The 26,900-nt window shown below is 40.3% G+C and overlaps 1 pseudogene; it reads left to right on the forward strand.

Annotated features, from left to right (window-relative positions):
• The first annotated feature begins 9,898 nt into the window (after positions 1–9,898).
• Positions 9,899–26,900, forward strand: part of LOC141956708 (collagen alpha-6(VI) chain-like) — a 35,896-nt pseudogene continuing 18,894 nt past the window's right edge.

Raw genomic sequence — 26,900 nt, forward strand, 5'->3', positions numbered from 1 at the left:
TTCTCTCCTCTAATAAAAGCAGTCCTCTGAAGAGGTATGTGCTGCTCAGTTGAGTGAATTAAGAGCAGCCTCTCCCTGCTGAATCCCCAGTTCCCACCAAACTATAAAAGAAACATGAACCTCTCAGAAGTAGCAAGAAAGTGGCTTCTTTATGGATGTTGTCAGAGGCTGTATTCTGAGTCAAGTCACACACTTAGACATCTGTTTAGGGAGCAATTTAATTTTGCCACAGTAAACCTGTGTGTGATGTTTATGCTGCTGAGGGCCTTAGTTAACACAATCTGTAGTTTAAAAAGTGCAAGAAGGTAGATCTACTAAACCTAATCCTATTACTGTCGTATGTCAACCCAAATGCACATATTTTATCTGAATTTTGTAATCCAGAGTATCTGAATTCTGAGGCTCAATCCTCTGACAAGGAAGCTGATCAACAGAGAACAGATATCCCTGGGATGAAAACACTGCCTCTGAGTTCTGCTGAATGAAAGTGAGTAAATTTAATGCCCTTGCTTATTTGGTTATTTTTTGTTACAAGGGTTATAATGATGTGAAAATGCTCATAATCTAGTACTAATTTGTAAAAGGTTTCAGATTGCATTTTATACAAATTAGACCTGGTAATTCATATCTTTATTAATTTAATGGGGCCAGATTGTGTTGAAGAGAGAGAAAAGATCTGAAGCATGTTTGAAGGAAAAGCATTCAGCTTTCTGGCTTTGTGTTATTTTCTAGCTCCTACTGCAGAATCTGGCTGTGTATCTCACAGATGGATTGACCAGTTTTTTTAATGAGAAAGGAGCCCAGCTTATCTAAAACACGTAAGGGGTAAATTTTATCTTTTGTAACAAAGCTAGTACATGTCCTGGCTGTAATTGGAACCCAGTGTGAGTGGAATGCAAGTCTTATGCTCTTCCTCGAAGCATGAGGTGAATGCCATTGCATCTTGGCAAGGTGCAATGCATGTGCAGAATTTGAATGGGGTTGGCAGTTACCAATATGTAAGAAGTCAGTGTTGCCCTTTTTACTGACCCATAGAGCCTTGATGCTTGCAGGGTTGCTGGTAGTGGCCTGGTGCTGTTTCTCAGCACGTGACAGACCTTCAAGAATCCCAGGTCCTGGAGACCAGGGGGTTAATCTGGAGCAAGGAGGAACTACCTTTGGTGGAAGAGGATCAGGTCAGGGAACGCTTAAGCAAACTGGATATATATAAGTCCATGGGCCCTGATGGGGTGCACCCATGAGGCAGCTGAAAGATTTAATTGGGAGGCCACTCTTGATAATCTTCAATCAATCATGGAAACTGGGAGAAATGCCCAAAGATTGGAAGAAAGTAGATGTCACTCCTGTCTTCAAGAAGGGCAAAAAGGAGGACCCAGGGAACTACAGGCCACTCAGCCTCACCTTGATCCCTGGGAAGGTGATGGAGCAGCTAATCCTAGAAACCATTCCAGGCACATGAAAGACAAGAAAATAATCAGGAGTAATCAGTATGGATTAATCAAGGGGAAAAGTCATGCTTGACAAACTTCTGTGATGAAATGACTGGCCTGGTAGATGAGGAGAGAGCAGTGGATATTGTCTGCCTAGATTTCAGTAAGGCCTTTGACACTAGAGGTCTGTGTAGACAAGATATTCATGTGTGAGCTGGATGAGCAGGGAGGTGGACTGAAAACTGGTTGGTTGGCTGGACCCAGGGGATGATAATCAGCAATGCAACATCTGGTTGAAGGCCAGTAACTAACAGTGTACCACAGGGGTCAATACTCGGTCCAGTCCAGTTTAACATCTTTATTAATGGTCTGGATGGGGCAGAGTTTACCCTCAGCAAACCTGCAGATGACATAAAACTGGAAGAAGTGGCTGCTATGCCAGAGGGTCCTGTTCCCATCTGGAAAGACCTGGGCAGGTTGGAAAAATATGCTGATGGGAACCTTACGAAATTGTTCAAGAAAAAGAATGAATTCAACAGCTCCTTTCTCATTTTTCATCCAATATTAGATCAACAAAGGGAAGTGCAAACTCCTGCACCTGGGCAGTAAAAATACCCTGCACCAACAATATGCTGGGGAACACCCAGCTGGAAAGCAGCTTTGCAGAAAAAGACCTGAGGGTCCTGATGGACAGAGAGTTGAACTTGAGCCAGCAATGTGCTCTTGTGGCAAAGGCACATGGAATCGTGGGCTGCGTTAGTTAAAGTATTGCCAGCAGATGGAGGGGGTGATCTTTCCTTTCTACTCAGCACTGGTGAGGCCACACCTGGAGTACTGTGTCCAGTCCTGGGATCGCCACTACAAGAACAACGCGGGCACGCTGGAGAGACCAGCAAAAGGCCACAAGGATGATGAGGGAACTGGAGCACCTCACATATGAGGAAAGGCTGAGAGAGCTGTAACTGTTCAGCCTAGAGAAGAGAAGGGTCAGGAGAGACTCTTATAAATCTATATAAATACCTGAAGGGAGGGTGCAAAGAATACAGAGCCAAGCTCTTTTCAGAGATGTCCCGTGACAGTATAAGAGGCAATTGGCACCAGCTGAAGCACAGCAGGTTCCCTCTGAACATCAGGAACCACTTTTTTGCTGTAAGAGTGATTGAGTACTGACACAGGTTGCCTAGAGAAGTTGTGGAGTCTCTCTCCCTGGAGATATTAAAAAGTCATCTGGACACAGTCCTAGGCAACTGGCTCTAGGTGGCCCTACTTGAGTAGGTGGGTTGGACCAGATGACTTCTGGAGGTCCATTTCAGCCTCAGCCATGCCATGATGCTGTGATTCTGTGTCCGTGTAACTACTGCTTCTGTGGGAACTCTTCTAACTGCCAACAGTTAACTACAGCAACTTCTTTCTTGTTGAGACACGGTAAAACAATTTGTCATGAGAGCAAACTAGCTATTGCGATTAGGAATTTTTGCACAAAAAATTACATAAAACCATTAGCAGGGCTTTGTGCAGTTAATTGGACAGAGAACTTTCATCTGTGTGGCAGTCAGGAAGCTCTCTTCTCTTTACCACAGGGGCTCTCAATATTTTTTCTTGTTTTTCCGTTTCCTTGCTACCTCTCTCACCGAGGCTTAAACTAACATGTTTTCCTTAATGACTAATCCCACATGTCCATAATGGAGCAAAATAGCCTCATTTGTCATTTTGGAACATTCAAGTAAAATTCTCCCATAATGCATGCAAGTGCATGGAATCATAGCTGAACAAGGTAGTGTCATCCAAAGGCTGCTTAGAATGAACTGTTCAGACCTCTGAAGCAAACTGAGGGCTTGGAGGGAGCTGTGTTTACTTTTAGAATTAAGTTACTTTGTGCTAAGTAGGATGTGCAACACCACCATCCACCCTTGCTTTTTAACAGGTTGTATACATATATATAATACACGCACACATGTACGCAAGCTCTGAATATTGACTTTCCTAGTCGACCCTGCCCTTGGCTGCTGCAGAATAATTCTGCTGCCTACAGTGAATCCAGCTGGAAAACGTACTTCCAGCAGCAACTGCATATTCTAGTATTCAGCCACTGTCATAAAAGATACATAGAAGTTTCCTGTTAAATAAGAATGTTGTGGTTTTAATTCAGGTGGCAGCCAAACACCACTCAGTCTCCTCTGCCTTGAGGGATGGAGGGTGAGAATTGGAGTGGTAAAGGTAGGGAGACTTGTAGGTAGAGAATATAAAAGTTTAATAATTGAAATAACAATAATAGAAAGTACACATGGGTAATGCACAATGTGATTGGTCACCACCTGCCGAATGATACCCAGCTCCTTCCTGGCTAGCAGTCCTGGAGGAGCCAAGATCCTGAAACAGCAATCCTGGAAGCGAGAGAGAGCCACCCACTTCCTGGCTCACCCTCCTCTGTATACTGAGTGTGATGTTACATGATGTGGAATATTTCGTTGTCCAGTTTGGGTCCGGTGCTCTGGCCCTGCTCCCTCCCAGCGTCTTGTACACCTGCACACTAGCAGGACATGGGAAGTTGGAAAGTCCTTGATTTCTTAGCAACAGCTGAAAACATCAGTGTATTATCAACATTATTCTCATACCAAATGCCATACTGAATCCGAACCACAGCATTATTCTAGCTACTAAGAAGAAAAATTAACTCTATTCCAACCAAAACCAGGACAAATAATTTTTAATTATAACCAGCAGAACATTTACAGTACTTGCTTCCTCTTCACTCAAGAACTGTTCTGTGTATCTTGCCACAAGCAACCAATTTTAGCAGGGTTTTCTGTAGCTGAACAGGGAGCAGCTGGACACATCATGCTTTATTGATGCATGACAAGCCAACTCAGAGAGTCCAGGGGAGGGACATGAATGACTCCGTACTGAGAACTACTGCAAAGAAAAAGATTTCCCTGTGATTCATATCTGTGCTTAGTAGCTTTGTCTTCCAGTGGACGGGGTGTGGTGCCCTGGGCCAGCCCCACTGCCTGCTTTGCCTTTGCGATGGCAAGCTTGAAGCTTTATTTACTAGGAATGAATTGTTGCATAGTGCCTGAGGTATCTTAATCTTCAATATTGCTGAGGACCTGCTGTCTGCACACCTGTGGGTAGCAGTACTAACTGGGAGGTCACTGCATCTGGTATGACTCATTTCTGCCCAGACTACTTTCTTTCTGAGTGAATGATTGTTTCACCCTCCAGGGATGTTTGTCAGCAGTTTTCAAGACCTTAGGGAAAATCAAGAATTACTTATGTCCAAATCCCATCCCCCCTTTTGGAATAAAAAAATCTTACTGCTAGCTCTAAAGTGTGTCTAATAGAAGATCATTTTCATTTCATTTGAGAAATACTGGTGTTTGTGATAAACCAGGAACTGTTTGATGTCTTTATCAAACTAAAACTTCTGTTAGATAGAAGCTGTGTATTACATCTTTCCAGATATATATTGGAAGCCTGTACAAATAGCTGAGAACACATGAACAACCAGTTAACTTAGATCTACAGCAAGGGAGGGCAAGGGTTTACTGTAACAGTGATGTGTAGAAAAAGATCAAGTGTTCTCTGGGAGAATCTAAGGGAGAAGTTACATGATTCATCTTCTTTAATTAGTTTTCTTGGCTAATTTAAGCCACAGCTTTAAGTTCTGAAAGATTCCCTTTTCTTCACACTTTCAGTAACAAGAAGTCTTTGAGTTGCCACAGAATTCCCAAGGCAAGGCAGTGCTAGCAGCCGTGACCCCAGGAAAGGGCATTTCTGAAGGGCTATCAGGAGCCAACTCTCTAGATAATTACTGTTGAAATTCAGGACTGCCAGAGCTGGCAAAAAACGATCTAGTGAAAGATCATGTTGCAATTAATCTTATCCCTTTTCTGGTTCTGTCTCCCTGTCTCAACTGTGCCTAACTTACCCCCAGTATCTGTGATGGAGTGCAGTAGGCTCTGCCAGACTCCTTAAATTAGCAGAGCCTGAGCTCCTGAGGAAACAAAGTGCTTGGCTGTAACCTTAGTTGAGTTTTTAAAGAGCTGCTGGCTTTATGCCCAGAAATATTGCATTACTGTAGTTTACACTAGAGTTTGTCCAAAGCTGACCAGCTCAGGTCAGAATCCCCTAGCCAAGCAGTGGGGAAAGGAACCATTACTAACAAATGCTATTATATCAGAATATATTGTTAGGGAAGCTACCAAAACATTCCTAAACTGCATTGAAGAAACAAGGGAGGGCACAGTAAATTCCAGAAGACTAAATCATGGCTACAGATTCTTCCCAATACCTTCCTTTCCCATCTGCATCATTCCTGGCCTGTTCAGGCTCAGCTTCTGCCAGGTGATTTATAGCCATGAGCCAATCTTTCTGGAGGCCTGTGTTACTGCAGAAGAAGTGTCAGTGTCCTATATGCCGTGAAAGGGAGGCAGAAATTTGTAGCACATGCTCGCAGAGTCCCAGAGACTCTATTCTGTGTCAGATTGATGCATTCAGCAGAGGTGGAACAGAGACAGCTTTCTTTGCAAGCATCTCATGAGACTGGTATACTGTTATCCCTCACAAAAAAACCCCCAAAAAACAACCCAACACCAACAAAACTCAAACCACTGAAATACTGTGATTTTGAAGGAAGCTCAAGTAAACCCTCTGAAGGTGAAACACAACTAGGGGACAACATACATCTCCTCCATAAATCTCCACTGGAGAATATCTCTGTGATTTTCCCTTTGTGAGGTGCAGTCTGTGAGCAAACATGATGTGACTTGTTTACTTGTACTCCACCTACCCCTGGATCCAGAAAGCATTTCAGGATTTTGATAAATCAAGGCTTCAATTTACTATCAAATTCCTATCATGGTGAATTTCCTTTGAAATCAGTGGAGATAAGTAGTTCTGTCAGGCCCATCACTCTATGGGATTACAGTAAAAAAATATTTCCTATGTCCAACAACTTGTATTAAAAAAAAAATTTCCAATTGCTTACAAATACTCTACAACTCTACAAATATTTTAGATAGCCCCAAAGGCTCTAGATAGATTTAGAAAGCTTTATATAGATTTTCTATTTATAGCACCAAATTTTAGGCTTAAAATCAACAGATTTCTGTATGTTCCATAGACACAGAGCAGCTGCAGCTTTTGCCTAACTGTTCATCATCCATATACTAAATCTGTTTTAAATTCCAGTAAGTCACTGTGATATTACAGATGTATTGAATTTTGGGAAGTAAAACTATGAAAGTACTGTCCAAGAATGCAGGATAGCAAGGCCAGAAATGCCATGGTGTTAGCGGGGCATTCAGAGCCAGTGAATCTCTGTAGCAGCCTGTTTATTTTCCCTTAGATATTAAAATGATACTGTGCCGATGCCACATCCCCAACCAGTTTGGCCAAGACTTGAAAAATAGTGTCTGGTGATGTCAAGATGTTAGTGCCAGGTAGGGAAGAGAGCACCAGCAGCCATGAAGATCCTGAAGGAGCTGATGGCCCCTGCCTCGCTGCTCTGGATGCACAGGGCTGAGGGACGCTGTGGATGACTGCCCTGCTGCAAACCCAGAAGAGGGATGTCATGGAGGAGCCAGATGTGAATTTCAGAGCTGCTGCTCCTGATGTCTGAAGCAGCTCAGCCCTGAAGGTCAGCTTGGTGCTTGGTCCAGAGAAAAAAGGGGTGGGAGGTAGGGGAGGGAAAAGGGAAAGAATAGGAGGAGGGGAAGACAAGAACTATGGGGTTTTTTTTGAGGCTTCCAGACCACCAGAATGTATCTATTTAATACCACTGTGGGAGGATTTTCCATAGCCAATTAATTGAAACCCCATAAAAGGCTATCAGTCTCCATAAGCCATTTAGAGACCCTGATGGTCTGAAACATTCCAGTCAGACACCTTTCCCTTTGTCTGGTAAGTGTTATAAACTGTCTCTTCTGCTCATCAGAAAAGGTTTTCTTTTAAAAAAGTAGCAAAAAAAACCCTCTCCTTATGAAAATTTTGTCCCTTCATATTCATTTTCTAATATGTGGCTCTGCCAAAGCTTTGATTTACATTTCTGAAATTATTACTGATTTTCCATAAAAGCTATTGGATTTGTTCTGGGTTTGTCTTTTTTCCCTCTCTTTCTCCCTCTGTACTATGAGTATATATTCATGTTTAATTGTGAACACATACACACGTAGGCTACACTAGCACTCAGGATTTTGAAAGGGTGGTGAATTAAGGAAAAGTCTTTTGGATTATATCTATTATACACACTAAGGCAGTTATGTGTGAATAGTGGTAAAATCTTACAGAGCTCCAGCACTTAATAAAAGCAATGTTATTATAGGAGATGATGATATCCACTGTTATTAATCATGTTTGCTCTAATGGCCTAGCTCTGAGAACAGTTCTAGGTGATACTTTTCTTCAAAGTTTAAATATTTAAAATGTAACTGAAAACAAATTCAGTTGGACTTGATAAATAGAAAAAGTTCAGTTCTGTGAGTGGAAGGAAGAAAGAATAGTCTATGTAATGACAATGCATGGAAATCAGTAGTGGGTATCACTTCCCAGGACACCTGACTGAAAAACGTAAAAGAACAAATATAAACATAACAATGAACATTAGACTTACATGTCTTACCCTATTACATAAGGAGAACCTGGAAAAAATATCACTTCCAAGGGCACTGTAAGAGCAGGAAGAGGTTATATAGGCTGTCTTTTGCTGATGGTGTCCGCTGTGATGCCTCACAGAGATTTGTGCTCTCTTGTGGCCGGCAGGGCTTCACAAAGATTTGGCCTCTGGTTAGTAGAGTTTTTTAAACAGCTACCCACCTGCTTGCTAAGATCTTCCAGGAGACAGAACCCTCCCGCTTCTTTGCCCCTCTGGAGGAATTGCTCACTCCAGTCCTGGCTGGTGGACCATGCCCTGGCAGCACTGGCATTGTGCTTTTTTTGCTTCTCTTCCTCTCTGTTATGGGGAGAATCCTGACTGCAGCACCAGAGCTCCCTGAAACTCCTTGGGCAAAACTATGGAGAACTTCGGCTCAGTTGTGCAGAAACAGAGAATCATTTAACTCCTCCCACAGTGACTTAGGGCTGACTAACTTGTTTTATTATACTCCTTCCAGGGGGAACCTGCTGTCTTTCCAAATTATGCCAGTTGCTTCCTAATTATTTGTATATAAATATATGTGTGTTTGTATACATATATTTGGTAAATAACATACTAATAATACTGAAAATAAATGTATTGTTGCAGCAAGGATTCTGTCATCAGTAGACAGATAGGGACCAATTCTTCTTTTTTGTCTTTGTACCTGCCCTCTATGACATAAAGGATGAAAGAATAGGTTAGAGATTAAAAACAGCAGCCTTAAATACAGTCTGAACCTTGTGATTTCTAAATGTTGGGAGCATGTGTGTGCCTTCACCCTTTTCTTTCTTTGGGCTTACTTGTCTTAATTCTTAAGAAACTAACCTCCCTTTCTTCATGCAAGTTTGCTTTGTACCTAAAAACATTGCTCAGTAATATGAAATTTCTCCTTCAAGAAGCTTTTAAAAGCAGGTAGATTTAACACTATGTCTGTGTCCATTCAGAGGGGCAGGTATCCCTAAATTAATTATACTTTTTAGCCTTTGTGCACAATTATTTTGAAGTTTCGCAGTAGCATTATTTGAGTACTTTGATTATCACCTTATTTCACAGAGGATAAAAAATGGAAGGTATTTCTAATAATCCTGCATTTGCTCTGCTATGCCTGAGGGCAGAAGTTCAAATCAGGTATTTAATAAGCTCCTCATTTTTTATGAAATAGATGGAACTTTTATGACTTGTCAGATAAAATGAAAAGAAACGAAAACAAGCACAGTTTATACTCATTTCAGCTATTGCTTCAGATTCCATTGATACTAAAACTTTCTTAAAGTGAGCATGGGCTAAACAATATTCTCAGTTATACTGTAAATCAAGAGCAGATCTCTTAAGGATGATGGAGGTTTACTGGAATTTTGCCATATATGTGAAATAGCAGTAAAAGACAAGAATAGTGAGTTACACAAACATGATACCCCATTTCAGCTATCTGAAGTGACAGCAAAGTTTTCTTGCAGAGCTGCTTTCCAAAACTTTCAGCACCTGGCACCTGGAGATGCTCATTTTCCTTTAGTACTGGGCAAGGACTGCTCCCACTGATCTTAGAGATTTTTTAACATCAGCTTTTTCAGTGTTCCTCCTTAGAAGACAGGGACTGAAACCTAGCTCTTCTACACTCCTGCAAGAGACTGCTTTATCAATGCTGCCAGGAAAAGGATGAAATGTGTCTTTCCAGGAATTTTTAGGGGGAAGTATCAAATGACTTAGAGCAGCCCCGCAGGTCCCTGGTGATGAAACTAATCCAAGGCTGAGCCGGGCAGTGGCGTGGTGGGCTGGGGTCCAGGTGAGGAAGGTGCCAGGCTGTTGCATGGCTGCAGCATACTGCAGGGATGGGATGGACCGAGAGCAAGGGACCAACCTGCAGTGCAACCCCCAGAGGCAAAGGACAGAGGATCCAGGTGGGGCTTCTCCAGGACCTTTCTTACTCAGCTCATCCTTGCAGGTGAGGTTTTCCCAGGAACCTGACCCAGCCTACAGAGCTGCTGGCACCAGCTCCGACTCCAAGTGCGGGCAGCTGTGGGTGTAGTAATGCCATAAAGCAGGATGTTTATGGGCATGGACAGATCATAGCCTGACGTTGGGGGGAATATTTACAGCATAACTTACTTAAGATTTCCTATGAAAGACTAGAAATCATTCCTGTCAGTCCCATTGAGAGTAATGATAAATTTCAGTATTCTAATGACAAAAAAATCAATCAGAAAAGTTGGACTATATTGCATTATATTTCCAAATGTTAGGTTAACGTTTGTGTAGCATTTAAAAAGGAACATCAGTTAGCAAATGTTTCATCTGGACTTGGGGCTAAATATCAGGTTCTGAACACTAGTTCAATATCGTATGTTTGATCTGTAATGTATATTGTGTGGTCTGTACAGAGAGGCAGCTGGAAGAGGGAGAAAAGAAAAGAGCAGAATATTACCTGTGGGCTTTTCCTTGATGGAGTAGGCTCCTTACCATTCAGCTGGACTAAGGCAATAGCTCTATGGCAGATAAAATGGGAAGATTGCTTGTAGGTTTAATCTTTTCCCTCCCCTCTTTAGACTCTTACCTTTTAAGCATCTGTATTGCATTTCTGAATATAGGTTTTGGCGTATGCAGTAGACTCTGCATTGGAGCTTTAGTGCGAGCTGTATTTCTTCCCTAACTGCATCCTCTGTGGGAGCTCTAAGAGAGTCAATAAGTATGCAGGCTCTTGAGCAGCACCATAAATTTCTGTGCTGAAGATCAGACTTTGCTGACGTAGAGTACTTCTTACAGACATTATGACCATGCATAATTTTCATATTTCAGTTTCTGGTAGTAGAGTTCCACAGGATGAATTTGTTTGCAGGGAATTATAAAACATTACTCTGAGATCAGGGCAGGTTTTTATTACTTTTAAAATATTTGTCAGATAGGGGGTCTTAAACCATGCAATCCTTACATGGAATAAACATTATATTCCTGGAGGAGTTCTAGCATCCAGAGAGACATTAGGAAGCAAAGCAGGGCAAGAGGTATGATTTGTTACAGGAGAGAGTGATCATGCCAAGTGATCTCATGTCTCATTTCAGGCAGTCCCTGTGCAGTTGTGCTGCCTGGAGGAAGTGTGACTTTTGCTGCTTTGAGCATTTCTGGCTGGCAGTTGTTTTGTCCAGCTGCCTAAACTCTCCTTGGTAAGAGCTGAAAAGTAAAAGAAATATTACTTTTTTAGCTGTGTTCAAATATCCTAAATCTGGATAAAACATAGGATAAAGCTGTTTTCCAACCTTGTCTGAAAGGGCTATGGTAGACAAAGGATGTCTAAACTTTTTCAGTGGAAAGTCTCAAATAACTCTAAACATAGTGAAACAATGAATTCTCCTGTATCAGACAGACACACAGAGACCAGAATGATCACTGCAAAGGTAGGAAAGCATAAACTGCAAATTTCCTGAGCAATGTTAAATTATACTTCATCTTGCACGATAACTACAGGTTTGTCTTTAATGACTTTCTAATTTTTCCCATGGGAACTTTGTGTCATGCAGAAACAAGGTGGTAAAATTGGTGCTGATAGTAGTTTTGAACCTGCCAACTTCTAAATGATGGATTTTGTAGCCTTGTTGTGTGTTTTATTCCATTCTTTGAAAAATTTGTTTTCATTTCCATAACAACTGGTATTAAAGGGTCTGTGAAGAATTACTTAATTTGAGCAGAACTCCTGGGGGGGGGTGTGTTGATATATGGAATATTTCAAAATGTGAAAGATTTTGAAATATGAACTGAATCTATGACCTTGATATTTGTAACTGAAAGAGGGCACAGGAGTAATAGAGGTAATGTAAAGAATTCATTTCCTTGATAAGAAATGTAAGATCTCAGCATTTCCTCATAATGAAGTTGCAGTCTGATATTGAGGAAGCACTGATGTGGCAGCCTCTGTTAAAGTCAGCAAGAACTTCAGATGTTGATCGAGTCAACATTTGTCTAGAACCCCATTAGTTAAATGCTGTAACAGTGAAAAGGCCTTTTAAAAAGTAAAAACTATGTAAACCAAGTTCTAGGTATGGAAATTGTTCGAGATTTTCTATTTCTGTTCCTTGACTATTGCTGAGTGAGCACTATGCCACTTTATTGCTTCAGCATTGTGTTCTTTGTGTCTAGAGACTTAGTTAAAAATGGTTATTGCTGTGTTTTTGTGTGGCCTTCGCAGATACTAAAGATACTGTCCTGTTGCTTCCTGGCCAACAGGACACAGAAAATTACACATTTCCTTACATGAAAGACTTTATTAGCAAATTGATATACAGTCTGCCACTGGAATCTAACCAACACCATCTTGCACTTGTCCAGTACAACGATGATGATGATGTTCATGAAGAGTTTGAACTGGACACATATAAACCAAAAAAGCATATGTTGGTACACGTACAAGAAATGCAGGCATTGCAAGGTGGGCTGCTAAAAACTGGCAATACCGTCTGTTACATTTATGTAAGATATTTTTAAGAACCGGTTGATGGAGTAGAAATCAGGTGTTAGTGGTCCTCTCTTCTTTGCCTTCTGGAGATGATGTGGAAGAGTCAGCGAAAATGTTACCAGACACTGGAGTAAAAGCGATAGCCCTTGGGATACATGAAGCTGTGATAAAACAACTGAGCTTGATGGCTACCCAGTTATTCTTTTATTATTTTCCTAGGGAATGGGACATCCCTATGTTTTCTAAAAATGCCTCCAATATTATTGCAGAGTTCCAAATGGATAACATTAAAAAAGTAGAAGGTAAGAAAATAAAGTGGGAGATTACATTTAAGGACGTAGACCTTCCATCTGATGGTAGCCGCTCTAGGCCTCATGTGCTTGCTTACTTCCGACAATGTTCAAGATACACAGGCTGATAAAAACCAAAGAACAGGATTGTGTTAGCCAGGGTATTAAATACTTTACCTAGCCTTAGCATGTTTAAAAACAGGGAAGGAGGAGTATGGATGAAATGGACATACTTTCATGCCCATGAAGTTTTACACTTGGCATTGTTCTTAAGACTTGGTGCTTTTACATGTGTAGGTGTGCACCAGGCACTTGTACTCTCTGATACTAAAAGGATTGGGGAGAAAGAAGTAATCTTTTTTGCGTTTACTCATTGGTAATTGATACAACTAGTATCTTAATAAAATGCAACTCCTTATGAGGCCATGGACCTTCCCTAATTGGTAGAGGAATGAATAGTCTTTGAGGACCTTAGGCAAGTGTGAATTAAAAGAATTATATTAGACTCTCCATTATCAAATCCTTAATGGTACAGCTGAGAAACATACTTTTCACATAGCATTGAAATTAGGTTTGGGTATTGGGATTTTTCTTATATATATGTATCAGATGTGTGATTAAAAAATAAATAAACTCCCCTGTACTTGCAGATTTTTAACATGCATGGTCCAGTCAATATCCTTACATATATATCTTCTGGATCCATACACTAGAAAATACAGACAAGAGTTGAAGTTACAAGAATATGCTTCATATAAAAACCATAAACACTTCTGCTATTATATCTCCTAGCTTTTCTGCTCTTTTTGTCCTTTATTTTAACTTAAGATGAGGGTTTATCAGTTTGTCTTTCAGTAGCTTGTCATCTCTGGCTAAAAATAATTTTTACAAGCTTGCTTTACTTTAAAGCAGAAAACCTTGCCTTAGGAAAAAAACCAACAGTCCGTAGTTAGTTAATTATAGAAATTTCATAGAAGAAGGCCACTAACATTGCTTTATTCTCATCCTTTTTCCACTGCAGTATGTGATGGAGACTTGGTTGCTGACATTGTGTTTATAGTTGATCATGGTACTTCAAAGTCAAACTTTGAAGAATTAAAAAAAATCCTGCAAAACCTAACATCCTCATTTGACATGAAGGAGAAATGTGTAAGAATTGCCCCGGTGATGTACACTGATGGACAAGAAGTGGTGTCTTGTCTGAAAACAGACACAAACAGAGCTGAAATTCTGCAGATAATACAGACCTTTCTGCTGGGTCAGGAAAAACCAACACTGGTGCAGCTATTAATGTCACAAGGCTAAAACTCTTTACTGAAAGAGCTGGGAAAAGAAAGAAGCAAGAGGTGTAGAGCAAATAGCCGTTCTGGTCACTCACAGACTCTCAAGACCATGTGAGTGATGTTACTACTCTTCTGCAGAGAAGTGGTGTGACAGTGTTTGCCATAGGTGTTGAAGATGCTTCTGCTTAACAGGTGGTCCACATAGTCTCTTATCTTCAAGAGCAGGATGTTACCAGTCTCAAGATGTTTTCTGATCTGTAAAAGCAAAATACAATTTTTCAGAAGAACCTCTTGAACCAAATACAAAATGAATTCTATGTCCACTTTGAAAGAAAAGAGATTCTCAAAACAGGTAAAACTTCCAAATAACTTTGATTCTTTCCAGGTTAAGGGGTTTTAACTGAAGAGTATCCTAAACTACGATTGAGGTTTTGAGAACCTTCTGATGTTCTCAAACTGAACTTTTCAGTTTGAACCTTTAGGATGAGGAATTTCTATTTGAAGTTTGTGATAGTTTTAAGCCCTGCCGGGACCGGAGACTACGTTGCCATTGTCCCTCCAGCACCCTCGGACACAAGTAGCGCACAAACCCTGGGTTAAAATAAGGAGAAATTTAATACAACAGTGTAATAAACAATCTGAACAACAACAGTAGCAATGATAACAACAATAAATAGTAATAACAGTAACCAAGACAAAAGATATACAGAGAAATACCGCAGTGAACACAGCCAGCTCGCCGTGCGTGCTTCCCATGACCAAAGCCACAAAGGAAAGCTTCCCACGCTGCTGCGCCAGACCTGACATCAGCATAGTATGAATAACCCGGCTGGAGATCCCTTCCCCCTCTCTGCTGGGGAAACTTAACCCTATCCTAGCTGAACCAGGACAAGTTGAACATGGATTCACATTTTATTCATTAGCATACTGCTAAATTCAGTAGTAGTAAAAGCTTGTTGGTTTGTACCATTATTTAATAGGAAGGACTAATACTGGCAGAAACATCAACTGTTCCTGTTAGAGAGTAAGTTAAACACCTACTAAGGCACTGTTAGAGCTTGATCTGTTGGAAGATCCTGTGTCTGAATGAGATTTCCCTAGGAATTTTAACCTTCCAATCAGTCTACTACCCTTTATTTTGATCCAACCTAGAAAATAGATGAGAATGTGTACATCATGGGGATCTGGGCAGATCTTAAGCCATCAGAGTGTATGTCCCAATAAAATGAAGTGGCTGAAGTTTTCAGACTGGTCTAGAAGTAGTAATAACAATAGAGTAACCTTAGATATTTTATTTAAAATTACCCATGGATTTTGCCTATGAGCACTATAAATCAGTGGTTTCCTGCTGTGGACTATCAGAACGTTAAGTGGACTCCTGCTGGTCCATGGAACTTTATTCAACAGTAAAACCTGTCATACTGGTTAAATGCTTTACATGGCTATGTAGTTATGCATGATGAATTCAGATGGTTGATTCTAGTTGTAACTGGAAGTTTGAGAATTGCAGGAGGTAGTTGCTTAAAAGCATTTCAGATGTGTTTGAAAACACCCAAGTTATCAATTCTGTTTTCTGTAGGGAAAGTGGTCATATAGCCACGGATAAATAGTGTTTTGTTTCTTGCTGCCAAGCCTAAGATGCCTAGCAGGTTAAGTTTGCTAACTTTTTTGTTACCAGAAAGAGAGTTTATCCATGTATTAGTTTATTATGTATTATAAAAGGAGTGGAGATAGATGATCTGTCCATGCACACAACTGTGATGTAATGGAGACTTTCTCATTCCGCGTAGGATGTCTGAACACAGAAGCAGCTGATATTTATTTGCTCATTGATGGTTCATCAAGTCTTGAGTTCTTGGATTTTGTGGATACAAAGAATTTTTTGAAGGAAATGATTAGGCTGTTTGACATAGGAATTAATAAAGTTCAGTTTGAACTTGTGCAGTTCTCACATTTCAGTGAACCAGAGTTCGAACTTAATAAATGATTTGATAAAAGGGATTGAAAATATTTGGCAAATAGATGGAAACACCAGTACAGGGAGAGCTCTAGCTTAAATGAAGCCATTGTTTGAAAAGGCCAGGAGGCAACAAGGAGTTACAGTGCCCTGCCATCTAGTTCTTCTCACAGACAGAAGGTCACAAGACAGTATGAAGGAACCAGCCATGAAACTCAGGGAAGACCAGATTAACATTTATCCCACTGGTGTGAGGGAGACTAGTATAACTCAGCATTATGAGATTGCAGGAGTGAAAAACAGAGTGTATTTTGTACATAATTATGACTTGGTGAAAGACATTAAAAATGAAGTTGTCAGAGAGATCTGTACCATGGATGGTAAGATCATGCTTTCACTTGGTCCTGACAACACAGAAAATAAGCAGATTCCTTTTGATTTGATAGGGAAATTCTGTCACGAATAATGTAAGATACCTTCTTTCTAGTTTGAACAATTTCACTGTCAGTCCATTGAAGTTTTCAGAGGGTGATGGTGATTTTTGTGTAGTTTAAATGTTGGCCAATATCATGAAAAGGTCTTATTTCCAGAAAACATCAAGCAACTCTTGCCTGTATATTACAGACTTTATTCTCTGGTTGCCCAGAGCAGTTATGGATGCCCTGTCTTTGGAAGCGTTTGAGGTCAGGGTGCTCAGGGCTTTGAGCAACATGATTTAGTAAAAGATAACCCTACTCATGGCAGGGGGTTGAAGTAGATGATCTTTAAAAGTCCCTTCAGCCCAAACCATTCTTTGATTCCATGATTCTATGAAATTGAGCTACCAGTGTCAAAGGCACCCAAAATCACATATTGCTATAGAACATCTAGGTCTGTGAATGTAACTAAATTTGAACATACCTTTCTTAAAGCTAGCTATTGAGCCTGCTGTTTTCCTTATCTCAGACAAGACAGTCTCTTTTATCAGGTGTGGATAGGCACAGCATATTCCTCAAATCGGATTCTAGAACTGAGATGTATGGAAGTCAAAATAAGACAGTTTTACAGTTTAAAGTAATGATGTAGAAATAAGTATTCTCTAAATGGTAGCTTTTCGGCCAGCATTCACTAGGAAACAAGCAAAGGTTGTGTTGCACTAATACCTCCATCCCCTGTTTATTTCTTACTGTATAAAACATTAATGAAAAACATGTTTAAATGTGCTCCACCAGTGTGCAGTCTGTCTGTTTTACCTATCTATTGTTTGGCTCGCCTCTTTCTGTAAAACAGGTTGCTGTTTCCTACCTCACTGAAATGAAGAGAAAATTCTCAGGTTTCTCAGGCTCTAAAACTTGACCAGCATCAGGCTTTAGATTTTTATTTTAGGAATTTCTTGCTGATCTTAAGATGCTGTTTCAATTGCTTGGCTGTGATTTAATGGTTGATGTAATTTTGATGCTGAATAATTGCAACTGATGAAATTGGTAATGCCCTTGTTGAGATCTGAGGGAGTGAAGTATTTTAGTCACAGTCATAACATCAATGAGCTAATAAAATCTAGAGTTTGAAAAGGCTTATGCTGATTTTTTTCTTTATTTTCTGCTTCTGAGGTTATTCTGTTTAACCTGTTTATGTATTTTTGCAAAAAAATGTAAAAAAGGCTAAGTTTAAAAATATCTTTTTCCCTGACAGTCTGCAAGGAAGTGAAAGCTAATGTCATGTTTCTAGTGGACAGTTCTGCAAGTATTGGAAATGAGAATTTTCTGAAAAAGAAAAACTTCATGAGAGAGCTGGTGAACAGAACAGATGTTGATGCAAACAGAGTGCAGATTGGTGTTGTCCAGTTCAGCCACAAACCAAAGGAAGAGTTCAAGCTGAACACCTACTCCACCAAAAGAGATATCCTCAGTACTACTGATCGGACATCCCCCTTTCAGTCTACCACACTGACAGAAGCACTGAAAGTCTTGCTTAAATACTTTCAAGCCAGTCACATCACACAGTTAAAAAGTTCTCATCCAGATCACAGATCGGGAATCACAAGATGAAGTTAAAGCCCCTGCCACAATACTCCAAGATAAAGGTATTATCACCTGCTCTGTTGGAGTTTTTAACGCAAACAAAACTCAGCTTGAAGAGATTCGTGTGATGCAAGAGATAGCATTCTATATTGAAAATTTTGATATTCTAAGCCAGATAAAAACAGTCTCATTTTTGACATTTGCCATAGCCCGTAGCCTCCTGACAATAGTATGGTAACTTTCAGTGATTTATCAATGCATGAGCAATCATGGGGTTTTGATTCTGAACTTGTTATGATCAAGTGTCTCAGTCACAGAGCTGGCTGCCTCTCTCTCCTAGTGTTAGTTTTTCCCATGAAAATTCTTAGCTTCCCACTGCTCCCAGGGGGCACTTCACAGGACTCCTGGTCTACCGCTCTGGGTCACAGGGCTCTGACCCCACTCTGTTCACATCGCCCCAGGTCCAGCTGAGCACGGGTGCTCTGATTCTTCTCTTGGGTGTGTGAGATTAGCCACCTGCATGGAAAAGTATGGGTATCCACCTATGTGAATAAAACTTACATCCTTCACTCACTCCTTCCTTTGAAGTCTGTTATCTCATTGTGCACACCTTTCAGCTGCTGTTTCTGTGGACTCCACAAAGGGACAAGAAAGGGAGCTTCTGATGACTCAGTCTCATTCTTTTTTGAGTAACAGTGTTGGAAGGGCCCACAGCATCACTGAATGCAGTTCTCTGGGGCCAGAGACAACTAGGGTGCAATCAGTATCTTTGGCAATTGTACATTAGTAATCACATTTGAAATCTTTTATTCTTCTGTGTTCCTAGATGTTGTCCTTTCTGAACAAAACCAATCAAGAATTCAAGCCATTCTCTTCTTGTATTTAATTTCCCCCCCCCCTATGCAGATTAAATGAATGTAGTCGTATTAAACCACATGGGCAGAAAAGCTTGCGTACAGTATATATAACCTTTACAGACCTGGCCAACTAAGTGAACTGGATTATTTTTTTTTTCTTGGGATGATACCTTTAGCTGAGGGTGTAAATGAGGAAAGCTGTCAGGTTGTGAAAAGAAGCAGATGGGTGTTCTACTGCTGTGGGTTTTCGTGGATCTTAGCCATGGTTGCAAACATGACATAGGATTTTAAAAACCACTTGAGTGGTAGCTATGCGTTGTCTGACTCAGTTGCACTAAGGCATACCATATTGCTGTGGTGGTGCAAAAGACTTCAATTCCTGTGTTCAGTTTTGGGCCCCTCACTACAAAAAGGACATTGAATGACTCGAGCGTGTCCAGAGAAGGGCAACGAAGCTGGTGCAGGGTCTGGAGCACAGGTCGTACAGGGAGCGGCTGAGGGAACTGGGGGTGTTTAGTCTGGAGAAGAGGAGGCTGAGGGGAGACCTCATCGCCCTCTACAGCTCCCTGAAAGGAGGGTGCAGAGAGCTGGGGATGAGTCTCTTTAACCAAGTAACAAGCGATAGGACAAGAGGGAATGGCCTCAAGTTGCACCAGGGAAGGTTTAGACTGGATATCAGGAAGCATTTCTTTCCAGAAGGGGTTGTTAGGCGTTGGAATGGGCTGCCCAGGGAGGTGGTGGAGTCCCCATCCCTGGAGGGGTTTAAGAGTAGAGATGACATAGCGCTGAGGGATCTGGTGTAGTTGGGAACTGTCAGTGTTAGGTTAATGGTTGGACTAGGTGATCTTCAAGGTCTTTTCCAACCTAGACAATTCTGTGATTCTGTGACTTCAGTGGGTGTGTACTTTTGAATCTCTCTCTGCTGTATGAAGATAGAACACAGAATAGCTTGCTAAAACTTGGATTCAAAGTTGTTTCTTCAGTCATGGAAATTGCAGTCATTTAAAAGAGGTGGGGTTAACTGTTTTCTTCAGTACTGAAGTCTACTCAGCATCCAATTTCTGAGCTTTCGCAACTCCCTTTCTTTACCTAGGCATGTGGGGGTGGAGGCAGAGGGGAAGAGTGGAGACAAGAGCAAAGCATAAGGCATGCAAGGGTGATTTATTCAGTCAGTGTTCGGACATGTGGCTATGTCTTTGCACTACTGCAATGCAGAACTTGTAACTAAGGAGAGTTTTTTTAAGTACTGCTGCAATTAGCCAAGATGTTAAGCATCATTTTTTCTTCTCAGCAGTTTTGGAAAAGGTATCAGTAGTTTATGTCGCGAGAAAGATCAGGTGGAAACAGGGAAGCTTGAAATAGATGAGTCACCAGTTATCTTCTGTGCTGCTCTGTATGTCTGCAGCTGGGAGAACACTGCCCTTCAGAGGGACCAGACTGTTCTCCTATCAGGGAGTAAGCTGGAGGAGGGGTACAGCAGTAACTTGCAACACTGGGACTGTAGGAGACAAACCCACTGCTATGTTTAATTCAGATATGAAATAAACTTTTGGATTTTTTTTCTGCTAGATGTTAAGTATGAACTGACACAATGTGTTGTATGCAAGAGGGGGAAAAGTTTCAGTTAATATTCATATCCCATGGAAGGATAGCTTTAGATATTGTAAGCTAATAGAAATATTTCTAGATTATCAACTGAAATACAACAGTTTCTGTTTCCTCTATAAGCCCTATACTGTGGTGTCCACAGCAAAAGGATAGCATTTTTGATAACTAGGAAAACGTTCAGTTTAGTCTAACTGCTCTGGTTACTGGAATTGTGAAGTTCCCACCAAACAGTCTCAGAAGCAACAAGAAATCTGTCATATATGCAACTTATTGATAGTAACATGACAGTTATCTGTGCAAACACCATTCATTTAGCAAAGTTATATAGACTTTGCATAGAACTCTGGGAAATGGACTTTAGTTATAACAGTAAGATTCTGCATAATTTTACATATGAAATCCTCACTTTTCTCAATTTGCTTTTACAGAATGCAGAAGAGTGGAACACTTAAATGTTGTGTTATGGACAGCTCTGGAAGCATAAGCTCCTCAGTACCAGACTATGAAAGACTTCATGATTGCCCTGGTGAAACAATCTGATGTCGGCCCAGATGGAGTTCATTTTGGAGCAGTAACATAATCTGGTAAACCAGTAGTGGTCAATAAGAACACTACAAAACTGGGGATTACTGAGGCTATCCGAAGGGTGAACTCTCCAGGACAAATGATTTACATGGCAAAGGCATTGGTCCATTCAGAAACGTTCTCCACTGAAGAACATGGCACCTGCAAGAGCAAAGGACTTCCCCAGGTTCTGATAGTGAGAAGTGATGGGGAATCCCATGATAAAGCCATGCTGGATGATGTGGCCCAGAGATTAAGGAAAAAGGAATTACTATCTATGCAGCTGGAGTAGAAGGAGCAAATCAAAATGAGCATCCGACAGTGGCTGGATCAGAGAATAACTGTTTCTGTGTGGATAACAGGGCTTTAGAACTTAACTGCAAACATAAATAATATATGTGATATTTCAGTACCAGATAAGTGTATACTCACTATTGGCTGTTGTGTTCAACTTCTTTCCCTACAACTGTTTGAAGGAAAGCCTTGCAAAAGCATCTATGATTTAAATTACAATCATCTCTGTTTTCTGCTTCTTTGATTCAGCTCTCGTAGCGGCTACTATTTCCTACTCCTTTTGCCATCTTTCTGAATTGAAGAAACTATGGCTGCTCTGTTTATTTGGACGTTGGTCCTTTTGGGCTATGGTAAGCATGCTGAGAGTGATTTGGTTGTCAGATGGGGAGACACCTCATCTATGAATCCTGAAGAGTCTCCATTTTGTACATACACATAAGGTGGGATTTATCTTACTTAGCTTTAGCTGTCTATAGCTGTCATGTCTAGTCACTGTAGTTTCCCTTTCTAAGCAATCTTCATGCTACCTTCATGCTTTAGGCATTTGCATGAGGCTGAGATGAAAAATGCCCTTGCCCTGTGGATGTTTGTTTAAGCCAATGTCGCTTTGTTTGCTCAGTAGGGAAGAGGGAAGTGTACCTATGGTTACGCTGCAACGTACATGCTTACAGGAGTATGTTTTGTGTTCTGGGACTAGATGTCTGGATTTCCATGTCCATTGCATTTTATGTACTTTGTTTTTGTAGATCTATTTGTTGGTTGTTTTTTGAGGTTTTTTTGTCAAGATGACTAGTAGGATGTGGGATGTAGAGGCAGGCCTACTAATGATAGACATAGACTTGTATACTTTATTAATAATATATTTTCCTTTATCTTCTGCACACTGTCCAAAGAAAGCACATGTTATTTTCCTGGTGGATAGTTCCAGAAACACAGATGAAGAAAACTTCAAGATAATGATAAACTTTGTGACAAGTGTAATCAATCCAGCTGTAATTGTTCAAAATACCAAAATTGACTTTGCATTGTATGGTGCTGTCTGTAAAGAAGAGTTCAACCTAGGCACTTTTCCAAACAGATCAGAACAAGAATTTAAAATTCAAAGCATCAAGAAAATTAAAGGATACCGAAGTAATATTGAAAATGCACTTGAGAAAGTGAAACTCAACTTCCAACCAGAAAAGGGTAGGAGAATACATTAAAATATCTAATAGATTTTACTGGTAATCATGGCTGGATGAACAGCCAGTACAACGGCAAGAGCAGCAGAAAGCCTGAGGAGGAAAGGTGTTGATATATATGCCACAGGTATGGGAAATGTTGACCAGTCCCAGCTAACACAGATAACTGGATCATTAAGTAGGAAACATGCCATTGATGATTTTTCTAACTTGAAGACTATTAAAAAAAGACTGGCTGATGTTATTTGTGAGGATAATAATAGAAAAGGTAAATATCCCTGAACCAAACTGTTCTAAGATCTCCATGTGCTCCTTTAAGTATGCTTCCCAGTTAGAGTGGTTCTTCAGAATATATTTGGTTGATCTCCCGCAACACTCTGAAAACAGAACAGAAAAATTTTTCTGACTCACATGAAGATAATGATCTCTGTGGAATAAATACATCCACTCTGAAATTGCTGAAAGAAATAACCCAGATGTTTTCTCATTGTTCCCTCTGTAGAATAAAGGATATGAGCTGACAAATAACACCCATGTCAGTTTGCATTGTGTTATCATCTCCCTTGCTGCCCATGCAAATAATCTCCTTCCCTGGTACATAAGGTAGTTCCTACTTTCACCCCTTAGGAAGGGTAAAAATACACAGGAGAACAGTTACTGTGAATTTAGTAAATTTTCTGTGAGCTCACACCCTACTTTAGTCCTCATTAACTTATCCATGTACTTATGTTCTCACTTCTGCAAATTTGAACTGATTGTTTGAGATCACAAAACCCAGGCTTGAAGATTTTAGTTTTAATTGTTTAAACTTCTGAGCTTTAGAGTGTATAATTTTCATTTGCTTCCTTACTCAAAGTACAGCTTTAATACTTTCAAATAGGTTTTGCTTCTGGGTTCACAGCACCTGTGATGCCATATCATCCAAACACTAATTTTAGAAAGTTAAAAGCAGTTACAACTATTGCAGAGCAGAAATGAAGTACTACTATCAAGGCGTGATTCTTAAAAATGTGTATTTTCTCTTCTCCTGAGTTGCAGACAGAAATAATATGAGGAAGACATTAATCTCATGGAATACCCATGCAGTGACTCATACTACAGATTAGAGTGACCTTACATCTAATTAAACAAGGGACATGGTGGCAGTAATTCTCATTTTGTGGCATGTGCTTTCATTTCACTTCAGATTTTCCCCTCACCTCACAATGCAGTGAGAAATTATGCTAAAATGCGTATTGAGAGTTGGAGGCCCTTGCTCTGCCTGCTAAATGTGCAGAGCTGTGAATGTGAATGTGCACCATGAATGTGCAAGTACAGGTAAAAAGCATGATGAGGAACAAAGAAGGGAAGTGATTTGGTATTAACCCAAATCTTAAACATGAGGCATATCATTACTTCTAAAGTAATGAGAATACTACAGCAGTTATGTGTTAACTCTCCAGCATGACATGTTAAAAACAAATAGCCTTCTGATATTCCAAATCATACCTGCTCAACTGCATGTAGCTGGGGAATAAGGGGAAGGAAGGGACAAAAACCGCTGAACTAAGAAATGCCTCCAGCAAAATAATTTCTGAAATTGGTGCTGACATTGCTATTAAGAAGGATGGGTTCTCAGATTTGTTATGTAAGGGTAATTACAGAACACATTTTCAGTAAATCCCCATTTAGGGGTTTTTGACAGTTTTATCTATGCAATATGCTTTTAATTTCCACAATTTTTCTCTAGAAATTAAAAATTCATCTGAGTGGGTTTATGATGAACATGTGTCTAAGTGAATTTGAGACCTAAAGATCAACTTTAGATAATCTACCTGAAGCTTGGAGATGACAGATTCAAGAAGCTCCTGCCTACTTAGCTGATGTGCGTTTGTCTCCCCTCGTTGTGTATTTTTCTTTTCTGTTTTGCTTTACCTGAAATGAAAATTGTACAATACATTTATTTATGATTTTCCCAACAGTAGTTTGTTTTGTGGATATTACTGTGAGATTGGGCATGTCATCACAGAGGGAAGGCCACCCCTTATTTCATGGACAGACCAAACTGGAAAAGCATTTCCCTGAGGTTTTGCAAGCCCTCCTGTCTCTAAGGGATGTGAGCTGCAATGTTGGGTCCAAGGCACAGAAGCGTGGCTGTTCAAGTGAAGAATACTGTTATTCCAATATCCACAAAGTTCTGCATTGGCAGTGAATATCTCCTGCATAACCTGTCAGATCAAGAGATCATCCCAGCTTAACATTGAATTCTTGCAGTCACTCTGGAAAATATTTCAGAATGAGGATGAGACCTGACAAAAGGTAATGTGATGACTTAGGCAAAATCCTTTGTTCAAAATCATGTAATAAAGATTGAAATACAGTTGTTCTTTGCTTATGTGTGATTTAAATTTTCTCTTTTACGTTTTTTTTAGGTATTACTTGTGTTTTCAGATGGCGTGGATGAGGACTTAAAAGCATTCGAACAAATAGCTGGAGGAGAGTATCTGCTTCAGAAAAGTCAGACTGTTTCATTTTTCAGGTGGCCTAGCAATGGAGTGGGAAGAGGTATTTAAGTTTTTCTGCAGAAGAGCAGAGGGCGTTGTAGTCCCAGATGCCCAGTCAATACAAACCAGAATAGCTCTGTTGAAGTGAGATTGACAATGCCAGGTAAGACTGTCCTAGCTTGGCCTATACCTTTGTCTGCGGCCAGTAGTGGAAGTTTCAGAAAACACAGTAATGTGTGAAGTAAAGTGAACAGTAATGCTTCTTTGGGATGACTTCTCCATTTAGAGATTTTATGATTTGAAACAATCTTTCTTACAATGTTTAACTGACTTTCTCACAGCCACACATATCTGTGCCCTTCTGGCTTGCACAAGAGACCATCATGCAAGAGACAGTGAAAAACAGAACTGGAGATGAAAGGGCTAGATTTGCTAAAAGGAGACGCAAAGGGCTTCCCAACTGGTACCACACCCTTTGGTGTGTGCTTGTCCCTCATCCCACACAGATATCTGCTGTTTCATGCCTATTGTCTCTCTTTTCCCAGCAACAACCTTGCAAAGAATTCCCTCTTCTGAACAGCAGACAAGTGGCAAGAAGAGCTATAGTGAAGTACAAGGGTGACAAGAGCAGGCAGTAAAATGGAGCATAGCAGTCATTTCAGCAAAGATGCTATTAACTGCAGAGCAATAACAATGGGGAAAACATGAGACTTCTTTTGGCACTACGGCAGCCACATGGGAAAGATGAGAAGATCCATAGGTATACCTAACAGCTCAGCTGTACCAGAGACTGTGTTCCTTGGGGTGGTGTGTGTTGTTGGTCCTATGTTGATAAGCAAATTTGGTGTAGGAAGGTGATTTAGGATTGAGTTTTAAAATATGTTTGAAGATAAATATGGTCCTAGGTTTGGGTGGGTTTTATTTGTTTTTGTGTTTTTTTTTTTTTTTTTTTTTCTTGGGGCTGTGCAGCATCATTTAGCTAGACACTACTTTCATCTCTGTTCAAGTGAATCAGGAGTCTGTCTGCTAGATTCAGGGAACTTAAAATTTACTCAGAGTAAATTCAGTTTGTTTGGATTTGAATCTGCTGATATTGCCAGCTGTGTTGTACAGCTGTGTAAAAGGGACCCAGGACCAAGCGAGAAACTTGGAAAAGTACTGCTTGTTGCTGTTGCTGTGACTAGCATATTCCTCTGTGCATCTGGCTTCTTCCTTCCCTAATCCTCACCCTGGAATCCCGATGTAACTGCATTTTCAAATGAATTGTTGCCTCTCTGTGTTTTTCCCTTACAAAAGGAAATAGACGGCTCCCTGTTGTTTCTCTGAATGATCTGAGTTCAAAGTGAGTGCTTCAGGACATTACTGCATTGGATATGTCTTTGCCTCTTGCTTTGCAGCCCGAGGAAGTGTCTTGTGGCCACAGGCTTACTCTAATTTCACACCGGTGTCGTTCTGGATCAGTGTAAAGACATGCATTCTTACAGCAAAGCTGCGATGGAGAAATGGATTTCAGAGCTGTAATTTCTCTGATGCCTACCTCAGCTTTAGATCTGCTATTGTAGCAGACGGAATGATGACTTGGAGCTACCGATGTTTGTTATTATTTTAATGTAAAAAGAAGTGCAACCTAAAGCTTCTGTTTTTCCTGAGAGCTAAATAATTAAGTGAATATTTATGTTGACACCCAAATCAACCATGTGATCTTGAATCATTATTCAGATAGGAAGATTTTTATGTTGAGACTTTTATTGGCTCTTCATTGTCACTAGCACCTCATTTGAATCACTTACAGAGTTGTATACCATCAAAAGAGTGGCTTTTACAGCTGTCATTTCGAATAGATATCATTCATCTTCTTCATGATGCATGTATATA

The sequence above is a fragment of the Athene noctua genome, chromosome 2 (assembly GCF_965140245.1).
Source record: "Athene noctua chromosome 2, bAthNoc1.hap1.1, whole genome shotgun sequence".
NCBI classification, from domain to species: Eukaryota; Metazoa; Chordata; class Aves; order Strigiformes; family Strigidae; genus Athene; species Athene noctua.